This window comes from Bombus bifarius, unplaced genomic scaffold (assembly GCF_011952205.1).
Source record: "Bombus bifarius isolate JDL3187 unplaced genomic scaffold, Bbif_JDL3187 scf7180000009200, whole genome shotgun sequence".
NCBI lineage: Eukaryota > Metazoa > Arthropoda > Insecta > Hymenoptera > Apidae > Bombus > Bombus bifarius.
This window is the reverse complement of record NW_022884965.1, coordinates 5642460-5655847: the sequence shown is the minus strand read 5'-3', so window position 1 is coordinate 5655847 and position 13388 is coordinate 5642460. Positions and strand designations below refer to the sequence as shown.

Here is a 13388-nt window from a genome sequence, read left to right as displayed (position 1 = left end):
TCGTGAAAAATTTTCTCACAAGTTCCAGCGATAAATTAACAATGATAAATTCGACGGAGCTACGTTTTCGAGAAAATTGGATCCGAAATATCGCAAGTTAACCAAGCGAACGCGTATTTGGCAAATTTTCAAACCCGGTTTTCTCAAAAACGAGATCTCCATCGAGAAAACATTATTCCATATTCTCGACTCATTTTTGTACATGGAATAATCTCCAGCTCGAGCATTTCATCTCGCGTTCATGAATCTTGCTTCAGTAAGAAAGACAAATAAAATTTCACTAAAACTAGGTATGCAAGATTTCAAAATCGCGAACTATATTACTCATTTAGATCACGTGTATCTATATGATTATGTAATAATTTATACAATTATATAACGGCAATTAGCCAACCATACGATAAAATTATCGTTCAAAACCCGTTGATTTCGAATATTTATATAAGTGGTGGTAATGAAGTGTAAAGGAAGAAGTTTTTTCTAACTGCGGTTTCGAGAACGAAGAAGAAAAGGGGTAAAACCATGGAATGCACAGTGAGAACCGTTCTTTCCGTAATACGATACATTCGGGAAAGTACCACAATACATTTTGCCGAGTAAAAACCGACTTACGTAACACGGTATCGATTATCGTTAGAGAGTTATCGATCGCGAACGGATAGAACAAGAAAAGCAGGGAAAAAAGGAATGCAGCACTTTTTGTACACTTTCTAAGTGCATTGTGGAAAACTCTCACGATATTGGATAGTGTGAATTCATCGTCTGGTCGAAGAATTGCGAACACGAATAGGTACGAGGAAGAAAAGATTCGCTAATATTAGTGATTTTGCGATAGAAGGAATTTTTAAAATATTTTACTATTTGCAGATTAATAATATTTTAGGAATTTGTTATTGAAAAGTGGGAGAATTCGAAATGAGAACCAAAGAATTATAAATATCAATTCCAATGCAAAATTTCTACAAAAGATTCGTTTAAATCTGAAAAGCAATTTTCTGTATTAATTAGTTTTCAATAAAATTGTAAATCATCTTTCACACATCGAACGACAAATTCAATTTTTTCAATCGATTTTTCCAGCTTTCCTGTTCACGTTACACGTTTTTCCGAAGGAGAAGTGACGGTGTCTCGCGAGGAAATGTGAAATCGATACGCGTCGATCGTCATCGCCGGGTAATCAATAGTCGCTGGCTGGCTTGCGATTCGCGGATAACTTGGCGAGTGACAGAACTCGGTATTTTTCACCGTATTATCTAAGACGCGAATTACGAGGAAAGCAGAGCAAAGAGTAAAACCGTCGTTCTCGAATCCGCGCATTTGCATATTACTTCGAGTACGCGCGCCTTATATTTTTTATTTCTTTCGATTACCCAAGAAATCCTGTTCCGAGTCGTGTTTTACGTAATATCCAGCCAGACGAGAAGCTTGAAATATTTGCTATATACTATTATGTAGATCGCTCGAGATTTTATCAAATACAATTTATAATCCAAAGACTTCAGAAAATTATAATCTTTATCAATGCGATAAAATAAGATAGTCCTTCGACGATCTTCGTATATGGAAAGCTCTAGTAATGACACTGCGCGAAATCCAGCAATTTTCTACCCTCTAATCGCTATATCTCCGCAAGCAACAAATTATTTTACATTTTCCGCGATCCCCATACATTAACTAAACAAGTTGCTACAAGAATTAACTGTGATACGTATCCAGCTACGGAACGCGTAATTGTAAAAGGACGCAGGATAAATAGAATTTATCAAATAGTCTCGATTATTTTATACGTATCAAGCCCACAGCGTGCAATTGCAAAAAGAAAGTAGAATATAAAGCAGATCAGGCTCGAGTAGATAATTATGACCGAAAATGTAGAAAATAAATAGGGTTTATTGATTGATATCGAGCATTTTTCTCGTTCACGGTTGGCGGTCTTACGCACGATTACCGACCTTTAGAAAGAATGCAGACATTTGAACAAGTGGTTATCGAAAACGAAAGCTAACTGGTTACCCGGTTGTCCAGCAACTATCGCTTCTGGCGGTTCTGGTCTTCTTGTTGCCGCGCCGCAATGGCAATATCCTACTCGATAGTCCAAGTTTCTCTGTTTCGATTCGGAAACACACAGCGAGCTTTATGTAACTGACTGGCACAGTGAAATGTCAGCCATTTGTTGTCCAATCTTTTCACGCGGTTTTCTAAAATTGTCGCGTGCCACTTTTTCATCGTTAGGATGAAATTAACGACGCTGTTTGTTTAGGGAGAAATTTCTGTCGCTATTATATTGCAACGACTGTTACTGGTGTTGTTAGTGTTGATAGCGATTATTAAGCATGAATAATTTCTTTAAATTGACACAAGCAATTTTCTATTGAAAGCAGATTGACGTGACCACAGTAACATTTTTTTTTTAAATGGGATATCTTTGCAACTATCGTAATTTCTTTTCTGTCGTCGGAATTCCTGTTATTAGTCGTTTCTCGTAGTAATTGGAGCAGTTAGACTGCGGATATTTATGCAAATTCGTGTTACCGAGAGTATAATTTAAAAAGTGCAGGCTCGTAAGAAAAGTGTTTTTCCAAGCACCGTAGAAAGCGCCGTATATTTTACCAATATACCGATTGAGGAAGCATAAATAACCATAAGAAGTCTCAAGACTATAATCGACACACGATAATTGAATGAAAATCATTAGCGTCTGGGATCGATAGGATTTTAACACGAGCAATATTCATCTTTAAAACGAGACCAGTATAAATTCACGAGAAAGCTCATTAATTGGGCTGTACGATATCCAGAAACGGTTTTCATTAATGAAAATCGTTTCTCCTATGGCGGATCGTTCGATAATTCAACAGACGATTCACGGTTCTAAACCGGTTCTACGAGTGTGGTCCAGCCGGAGAAAGGCGTTCATTCACGGCCCGAACAATAAATTATTGTGTCGAATTGAACCGCATAAATTGAAACGGCGAACAATGGAATTTACGCTATCCCTTCGATTACGTGGTTCATTGTGTTCCGCCAGTCACAAAAGAAACCAAATACACGCGGGTATATGGCGCGAGATATGAAATGGGTAATCACCGATAAATCGAAAGCTATCCCGTTGAGCTAACCATTATCCGAAAGCATTTGGTGATTAGAAAGATCAATAATATTCAATTTTCGTCCCTTTTTAGTTTAATACGCACTTTGACAAATCTCTATACGCCATAGATTGGATTAAAATTCTTCGATGACAAAATATTCGTATTATCGAGAAATTACTTTCCAGTTCAAGAAATTGTAGCTACTATCAAAGCTTTATTAGAATTGATGAAAATTCGTTAACTCTCTTTTCGTGGCTCATTCTCATAGGTTTTCTCTTTCAAGCACCTTTTGCGACACGCAGAGATTACGTTGAGCTTAATCCTTGTTAATAATATCGTTATAGCGTTATTATAGAATACTAGCAATATTATTACCAAAATTACTGATATCAAATTGCTATAATTTTCTACGCGCAGCAACCATTATAGTTCTGGTCTGAACCAGCGTGAGCGGGTCGCAGCAATCACGGGACATGCTAGTTGTATCACTGCAGAAATTTCACTATCGTCGTTGTATTTACTATATCTATTCCTCGTACGTTCTATATCACCGATAATAATATTATTATAATACAAGATCATGAAAATACAATTATCGATCAATTTTCATATCATTCGCTTTTACTTTTCTCCTTGCATGTACGTTTCCACTGATCGACCTTCTATCTAATTACATTTTTAAATGAAAGCCAATTACCCATTGAGAAAACGAAACGAAACGCATAAAACCAGTTTGGATAAAATACTGCCATAATTCCTTACGACAACGAACCGATCCTTGGATCGTAGGCGAGGCAATAAACTTGCTTGCTGGAAAAATTGCAACAGGATTTTCCTCGTAAAGATCCAGTGATCCACTAGGATGTATGGCATTTAAATAGACGTTTCACGATGTAGGCTAAAAAAATCGAGAATTGTTCGCGGCGATCCGCTATCGCTGGTTTCTAATTGGTAGAAAGCACCAGCTGCCAGTGATTCCATTCTTTTTCTTGTTTCGCTCGAGCAGGCGGCGGAAAGAAGGCGAAAGAAAAGAACAAAAGGACGATAATCGGCGAGAGATCCAGTCACTGATTCGATCCTCGATGACAATGACCTCGACCCTTGGAATTTCGAAACTTTCCAATATTTCAGTGACTAATTTTTGAAGGCCGAAATGGTGAATCAATATGCTATAATTATCATTAAAGTAATTAATTATCTGATATAAAAAAATTGCAAAAATTCGTCAAACGTGTTAATAAGTGTGTTTACAATGGCTTTGATATCGAACATTCCGATGAAACATCGATCAGCAACGTTAGCTCTATTTGTTATTGATTCGCGAGATTTATTACAAGCGATTTGCAATCCAGATCGCGTTTCTCGCGGCGCGAGTAAGAAAGCACTCCTGCTTACGACGTTATCTAACAACGAGAAATCTAGTGGTTCCGTTTCACTTCATGGTAAGGTACCATAAATCAAAGCAGCTCGCGTATTATCTTCGCTATCGAAGGCAATGTCGATGCCCCGTTCTAAATACGCGAATAAATCCACGGGATGTAAACGACTAGCATGGCGATTATAGAAATCGACTGAACGTTTTCCTTGATTATACATTGCCTAGGAATCGCACGCTTCCGAAATAAATCGATTTTAATCACTTATCCGTGGCTGTCGTTACTTTCGTTCAGGCTTTCCTCTATTTCCTTGCAAATTAGGTAAATGACATTTTAAAAGTCAAAACAGGATCAAAGTGGGATGAACTTTTGTTCATCGAGTAAAGATTCGATTCGGTCGAGGAACGTCGATACGAGATAATTTAATTTAAGATAACAGGGTAATCAAGAAAATGTGATTCAAATATACTGCTAAACATACCGCTGAAATACTATTACAAGCATACCTAGATAGAAGAATCTCCTAACGTTCGTTCAAGTCAAACGAAACCCATCACAGCTACCGAACTTTCATCCTATTCATTCAACTCTAAGAACTCTAAGAAGAATAAAAGAAGAAAAGTTTCTAATTGCTCTTTCCAAATAAATTCCCCTGAAAGAGCCTACGTCATCGACTTTGATTTGCGCGTGGCGTCTCTCATTTCACGGCTCCAGGAAGGGGAGATGCTCGTTGAATTGTCTTCGCGTGGTCATCAATCAGTGACACCGCGGAGGCACGCTTTCTTAATGCCACGCCGCCGTCGCAGCTCGCTAGACAAAAATAAAGATTCCACACCGCTGGCCGTAGAGGGGATTCCCTTGCGCAACAGGTGGCTAACCTGACAAGCGGACCCTACCCGCGAAAAAATCCCCGTCAGACGGCGCTATCCTGACGTACGCGTCGATAAATTAACGCTAGAAGTAGCGATGATTAAAGCGATCGTGTATTTGCATCGAAGACATAGATACGTAAAATATGTGAGAAAGTAAATAGCATAAACGAACAAGTTCTTTGTTAGAATTATTAGAAGTAGTATACGTAAATGACAAGATTAAGAAAAATACACTTCCTTTGTTTGTATTAAAAATTGTTACTTTTGGCCATTGCATTGCAACGCTTCGATTAGCGTCATCGTTAAACTAATGCGATCTCGATTCTCGAGTAAGCAGAGGCAAAGTCCAGAGACAGTTCCGCGTTAACTTAACGTGTCCTTTTTACCGATCGAAACAGCATTTATGCAAACACGATCTCGCTAGAGATCACTTCTAGAGCAACGTGGTGTAACTGATTGCTTGGTACTTCCCTATGGAAAATCTGCACTAATGTCGGCTTCTGCTAGATTCAAACGTGGTAATTTAGAGATGTGGCGTTAAATTTATAGTGGGTACTACTGGTAATTGGTTTAAGTTCTGATACTTCAGGAAGCATTCAGCTGTTCCAGTATATTGGCAATATGGTGTTCTAATGGACGTGTGTCGAGATTTGTGGACTGTTTTGTAACGAAGTCTGCGAGGAAGTGAATCAATGATAAGTAGAAATTCCTTATGGGATCCGCATAGTAATTTAGAAATTTTTGTAAGCTACTGTGTGTCGAACATTATCACAACAAGGAAATGAAGCAATGATAGATAGAAAGGTAATACTGACTTTTCGTAATCGATTCTGGGACCCGTGTGGCAATTTCAAAATTTTTGTAGGCTATTGTGTGTTTTATGCGAGACTGATCGAAATTGATGAAACGTTTTATGGGGAAGCTTGCGAAAAAATGAGATAACAATAATTGAAATTCTTCATACTACACATCTATAGCTTATTGTAGGACTCGCGTGGTGATTCAGAAATTTCTATAAATCATTAGGTATTGAATATTATCAGTACGTAGGTAGTGTTTAGATTACTCTTTGGTACAAAGAATTTATGAAGTATTTTATGGGAATGCTCGTGACGAAGCGAAGTAACGATGATTGGAAAGAACGACGTTGGCTATCTGCGGTTGTTAATTTGGGAAACTTAATGGCCCATTAAATACCTAACACGAAATTTGATAGTGTCGAGATTTATAGATAATTTCATTTAAGATGATCGCGATGAAACACGTAAGAATTATTATATATATCTAATTCGGTTATCAGCGTCGATTAAAAATATTGTCCTACCAAAAAATGTCGAACGAAGTATCCCAAGAATTTCAAGCATGTTGACGTCAGCAACAAACAATAAATTACACCAACAACGCAATTTGGAAATACCTGGAAGCTATGATGAGTATATTCCAGTCGTTCAAAGGTGTAACAATAAAAATTGTACCGATCGATCTAAGTCCATTATTTAAACCAGGATTTCTCCGTTATTCTTGCCAGTATATGGATAACTAATGATTATACTAATTTTGAAGTCTAATGGAATTCTCTGTACAAATTACCATAAGTAGGGACGCACATTAATAACTCGCTTGTCTATAAATACTGTTGTATTATAATGCTCAGGTGCTCGTAATGCTAGCAATTAAGATTAAAATCACGGACACTATTTTCGAAAGCCTTTTGAGTTGAGATCCAGGTGTTCTGGACGAAAGAAATGGAAGAAAATCGTTCAGAAAGTTACTCAACCCTGACTAATGTACGAACGAATCCCAGTAATCGGTTACTCATCTAGTAATTAGTCAAGTCTAAGCTGCGTTTTGAGACAATAATAATGAAGTTAGAAATTGTAGGTTACAGACTTCTCTTTTATAATTCAAAACGCGGAAAATCTATCAAGCTAACGAATTTCTACTATTACGATCGCTAAATGCATATACACCGTTATGTAAGGGTTTCCTATCACATAGATTCTTCATTGTATGGTCCAAAAGCGATATTTTAACGACTTGAAACCGATATTACGAGTAAAAAAATAGCAGTGCAAAAAAAATACTATCATGTATTTATAAGGTATTAGTTAAGCTTCTTCGAAGTATCGCTACATGTACCATATCCATTAAAAATTGGTTATTCTATTAATTAAGTTGTTAAAATTAAGGTGAAAATTCTGAATGAAAAGGAAAATCGACGAACCTGAGGTGTCCTGCGTGACTCTCAATCCTTCAGGATCTTCTAGGGTTCTTTCAGCTGTTGTTCTCCCTGGGGATGTTCTCCTCGACAGAACGAGCTATCTGCCCCTGGAAGCACGCAGGATCTCGCGCATGTTACCGCACCGGACTCCCTCACAACGTGCACGAGTCATTCTGTGACACCCGCGAGTCCCTCATCCCCGTAATCGATCCTCGAAACACCATCCAAACCTCTGTGATCCGTCCCTGGATATTACCTTCTATTCACCTGAGTATCGTCACGAGTAAACACTTTCTCCCTCTCCCCTTTCTCTCTTTCTCTCTCTCTCTCTCTCTCTCTCTCCCTCACTCTCTCTCGCGCTCTCTCTCTCTCTCTCACACGCAGACACGAAAATAACCGCGATTGCACAGAACACGTCGACGATTATTTCTTCGAGTCACGAATTCCTACTGCGGCACGTGCCACGATCGGTTTCCAAACACCTGGAGGCCGACTCTGGATCAAGACTCTAGCAGCTAGAGTGTCTTGCGAGCTACGGTCGATTCCATGTATTTTAGAAAAAAGACGATGATTTCGTTAAAAGACGAAGCTTGATGTCTTGGTACCATAGACCATATTACGTGGACCATTTATTACCTATCACTTTTCAAGAATCTTTTTCAGAATTAACGGAGAACGGTAAGAGCACTGGTGAATGGGGTTGGAGGTAGATGAGAATGGGGAAGGGAACGCGGGAAATTCAAGGTTTCGAGTGCACGAGGGAACACACACGGGTGAAGAACACACGTCGAAGATTTGTCAACCTCGCTCGGTGGAAGCGGTCGTCAGACTAAAGTCGTCGTTCCACTGGAAACCGAGTACGTGCATGGCTTTCTTATCCCTCCTGTCAGCTCGAAATCTGTTCCTTCTCTCTCCTGCTCGGCTGGTTTGGTCGAGTTTCTCTGTTGCGCTGAGGACAGGCCCGCTCGTTCTCTCCCTCTCTACGCGGCTCTGTCACTCGGTCCAGAGTGGAGGGGAAACCGAGTCCAAGGATACGGTGGACAGCCAGGAAAAATTATTCGGACGCTTTGGAAACGGGGCTTTCGACGTCCATCGAGCTCTCGTCTGTGGGTTAAGAAAATTGGCAAATTTCTTTAGAGTATAGGCATTTTTCAGGTATTTTTTTTTAGACCGCAACTTCTCCAACTTTTACGCGTCGAAAATGGTCATTTTTCACGACCCACGCGAAGATTACACAAAGTGTCGAATTGCTGTCGACAGTTGATAAGCGATCCAAAGTTGATCTGATGCATAGCGGCTGCGATAAGTATTTGTACAAACATTATGGCTCAATTTCTAAGTACCTAAAATAAAAATTGACAAAATGACAAAAAAGTTAGGATAATGTCATTCGAGGATGGAAGTATTAAGTAGATGTTTAATAAAAATATCAAAGCACGTTATTGATTGTCACAAATAATCGTAAATTAGTCCTTTAACTCCTTGCGAAATAAATTAGGGGTTATATGTAAATCAAAATAAAATAATTATTTCATCCAGCACATGTACGTCATAATATTGTATTTATTTAATGATATTTTTAACGATACTGATTTCATTACGAAAGTACTTTTTCACAATTTTTAGAATCATCGTTTCGCTCGAATAGGAATAGTAGTATAATCTTTCATAGTTGATTATGAACGTAGTTTCTTCGTAGTTTCGAGCAACGTTACCCAAATTCAACTGCGACAAAAGTAATATTTTCTTTCGTGAATATGGAGAAACGTAAAAGGAACTCGTTATTCGATATAAATGCAGCAGAGTGCAATTCTAACACCTCGACTTGCTAGAACATTAACCTTGGAATAAAAAGAATACATTAACTTGAAAGGAACTGTATCTGCATCCGCTGCGATGGAAAGTAATTATCGATCAAGACCGAATTCTCAAAAGGAAGAAAAATTCGCCACGTGTAAAAATAAATGAAACATTGTAAAGTCAATAATAAATCACGAGAAGAGAATAAAATCGTTTTCCCCGTATTAAAATTGGAATTTTCACTGTAATAAATATTGCCAAAAATCGTTAACTAATTTGTCACGCGCTAACCACATGCTCGATGCATAACGAGGTGAAAGAAGAGAAAGGCCAGTAAGCAGATTAATGTATCGCCCTGTAACGCAGCGTAACATCCTGTAACGCAGCGTGTACAATGGCTCATGAAAGTATTCAAATACGTAACCATGGAAAATTGTTCGGAAACTTTCTGCAACTTCGTCGATACTTGCAGCAGCATAGGGTTTAGCCGGCGTACGTTCAATTTCAGGTCTAATTTAACACTGTATAGCATGAAATGATACGATATAGCGGTCGTTTTCGTCTCGACACCCACTATATCATGGATAAAAAATGTAGGGTCTCGTTTAAAACAGTCAGTTTGATCTCAAAATCTTTTCCGTCACTTTACCCACGCAAAAATTATTTATACCACATAATGTCTCCTTTTGTTATCATATAACTTTGAAATGGCCCGCGAGATATTCCAACTTTCTCGTTTAAATGTAACAGCCGTATTCAACGTTAGGACGATTTACGATAAAAGTATGAAATTTCATTATCGTGACGTTAACGTATGATCGGAATATCCGTGTGACTTTTCTACGTGAAATAAATGTTGATCGTGGGATGAATATCGCATCGAGAGTCTCATAATTCGGAATAGGGGTAGTTTTAAGGCTAAATGTGAACTGTAAGTGTTCAAGTACTTTGAAAAGCCTCTGTATACGAATACAGGCTGCAAATATTCGTGAAGCGCGATTTTGGGATTGTAATTTCGTACTCGAATCGGTATCTCCTCCTCTGCTTGGAAACTTTCTACACGCAGCTACCTTGAAGGATCGAGAGCAATTGAGATATAGATTAATCAGCTCTGAAATGTATTAACGAAATCGTCAATTATAGTGGGTGGGCGTGGTCCAGACGTCATAGCGATCTTTTTATTCCGTGCTTACGAGACAGATGTGGTAATTCGAATTGGTGGGCCTTGAAATTAAAAGTTCTATCGAACTTTGTACCTTTATTGCCTAACAAAACTCATATGCTACGGTTTCGTATTTGAAATTACGCGTTTCTATTGTATAATAACGAAGCTATCGAATTAGCAATCTTCTGATTAATCAGCGCGAAAAGAAATCGGCGACGAAACAAACGAATTGAAATTCCAAAAAATTGCAATTTTCCAATTAATCCACGTGAAGGGTACTAAATTCTAAAACAGTCGACCAAAAGTTCGCAATTTTCCAACCATTCTACTTGAAAATGTGCGAATGATAAGAAAGCTTCGTTAACGTTATTGGATTGTACCGTTCTACAGTCGCGAACGCATACGCAATGCGTATGATTGATTGACCGAAGAACAAAGGTTCTCGGACGACGAAGAAAAAAATTCGATCGCACGGCATTGAGATAGCGGGTTGGAATTCCTACTTTTCCCCGTGCTGTTGTACGAGAACGACACGAAAATAGAACAGACAGGAAGGCGGAGAGAAAGAGAGTGCCGCAACGAGAGCCCCCAGAATCAGCTGAGAAAAGTGCGAGGGAAAAGTGAGCTGGATGGCCTTCGCGACAATTCACTCGTTACCTCTTGTTTCAATTCGCGCCGTTCGAATTCACCTCCGCCGGCTTTCCGTCAATTCTGGCCGATCGATTCGAAAGCTACCGCCTCCTGACCATTTTTGGACAAAGCTACATTGCTTAATAAACACGCAATATCTCATAATTAAACTGTGGATATTCGTGCAAATTTGTATTTTTACGAACGCAACTATGGAAATGGAACCTAAATAGAAATTTGTCTCATCGGCTAAATATTATAACGAATATTCGGAGTATTTTACACATTTCTGTATATTATATGTATCCCCTGTGTTTTGGCACGATCAAAAGAACAAATGCCCTGTTTATTCGTAACTAGACTGCGGGGATATTTATCCAACGATTTATATTTTGATGAATATAATAAATTTAATAAATGGAACTCGGGTAGAAAATTGCTTCGCCTACTAAACGTTGTATCGTTGTAACGTTGTATCACGCGTATTCTGTGCGTTTTAGCACCTTTTATTTTCCAAAATTTAAATGCATAAAAATTCGCGGTCTATACATAAGAAATTCGGTGGAGATATTAACCGCATTTTTTATTTTCCTCGCGAATATTCGTAGCTGCTCTATGCTGGTCGAAATTTATGCCAATTCGGGATCTCTCTCGGAAATAATCGATATTCCATATGTGGAATGTCGCAGACACGAAATCCAACTTGCTGTAACGTATCTTTAATGAAATACGACTGATCGAAGGCCAATGGAAAGAAAAACTGGTCGGTTTTTATTGTTAAATCCTAATCGATGTAAATCTTCGCACGATAATGAAATTTATGAATGCTCGATCAAGGAAGTGAAAGGTTTTATAGGAATGGAAACTGAATTCTTTCGTAATTGGTCAAAGATGCATCTGTGCATCGAACGAATCGGAAAGATCACAAGGGAATAAGAGCGTGGCGGATAAAGGCGGATCTCGAGCGTGTCTGTTATCGATCCTGGTAGACATCCATCGATCGACCAACGATCTTCAAATTATTCAGGAAATTCTTAATTTCTTAACGATATAAGAATTAAACTGATCGGATAAGAATTTTAATTCTAAGGTACAAAATCCAATTACGATTTCCTACGAATTTCCGAAACTTTAATTTCTCTGAACCGATCTCCTCTGCATAACGCGATCGAATTAATCGAATCAAAGGAACTCCATTTCGCAATTGCATCCGCAGCTATATAGAAGGAAACAATTCTCAGGATACGTAAACTAAAAAAAGAAGAAAGAAACATGTAACACCTTCGGTCAGTGAAAAAGAGGAGATAATAACTCATAATTATTCAGGATTTAAAATTGCCCGTCATTATTCTATCAATTGTGTGATTTATTTCAGAAGCGTGTTGATATTCTGATATTATTTCATCGGTGTTATCAACTTTCCTGGAGATCTGTCGACACCGTGATCAAGCCCAATTAAGACGACTGTAGCGTAATTAAAATATCGAGTGGCGTGGCCGTTCTAATTATTACACAAAGCCGATCTTAACTCGGCTAATGTCTGCAGTGTAAAAAGAATCCGATCCTTGGCGGCTGCAGAAATCGGTGTTCTGGCATACGACGATCGTATTAAAGCTGGCAACTGGCAGAGAAAGGCGGCCACCCACTGCTTACACAACGCTTTGCTCCAGTTATTAGTATGTGACTCTTTCGCGGATCGGCCTGACGAACCGTGGATCGACAGGATTGTCATCCATCTTAAAGAACGTACGGTGACTCAGGAACACCAAGCTTCTACTTGTAGACTGAGAATCATCCTAACTCTAAACTGATTTATAATCATTAATTACGAATTCCGTATTTAAATATACTAAGAAACGAATAAGTTACATTTCAAACTAACAATCACAGTAATTAATTATAGGAACATGCAATGCCAAATTTATACTTTGTAAAAACTAATCTATCGTAACTAATTTTTGATCGCCCGATTAAACGAATTTCACACTAACAAATAACTCGATTAAGTTAAATCCCAGACTAATCTCCCACTCGCCACAGACACCAATGATCGATTATTGCCGATTCATCGGCTCTAACAAGAGAAAGGTACAAGTCAACGCAAACCGAATTAAAACGTTTCTAGTTTCAATTAAATCATCAAAAACGTTGTACTATCCGCTCCGCGTGAAATTTCAATGTCATCCGAGCGATTGATTAATGAACGTCGTCGTGGCCGATGAAAGTGTTATC

General features: G+C 38.5%; 1 protein-coding gene across 6 annotated transcripts in view; it reads right to left on the bottom strand.

The window, feature by feature from the left end:
* Window positions 1–13388, bottom strand: part of LOC117214165 (myb-like protein X) — a 62306-nt gene that overhangs the window by 38380 nt on the left and 10538 nt on the right. For 2 of the 6 annotated variants that reach the window (XM_033460018.1, XM_033460019.1), the window contains exon 1: window positions 7565–7898. The exons of 2 other annotated variants lie outside the window; for them this stretch is intronic. The gene's annotated coding sequence lies outside the window, so the exon portion shown is untranslated. Of the gene's footprint in view, window positions 1–7564; window positions 7900–8197; window positions 8666–13388 lie in introns of those variants that run through there. 2 more of the 6 variants (XM_033460015.1, XM_033460014.1) reach the window with 2 other exon arrangements.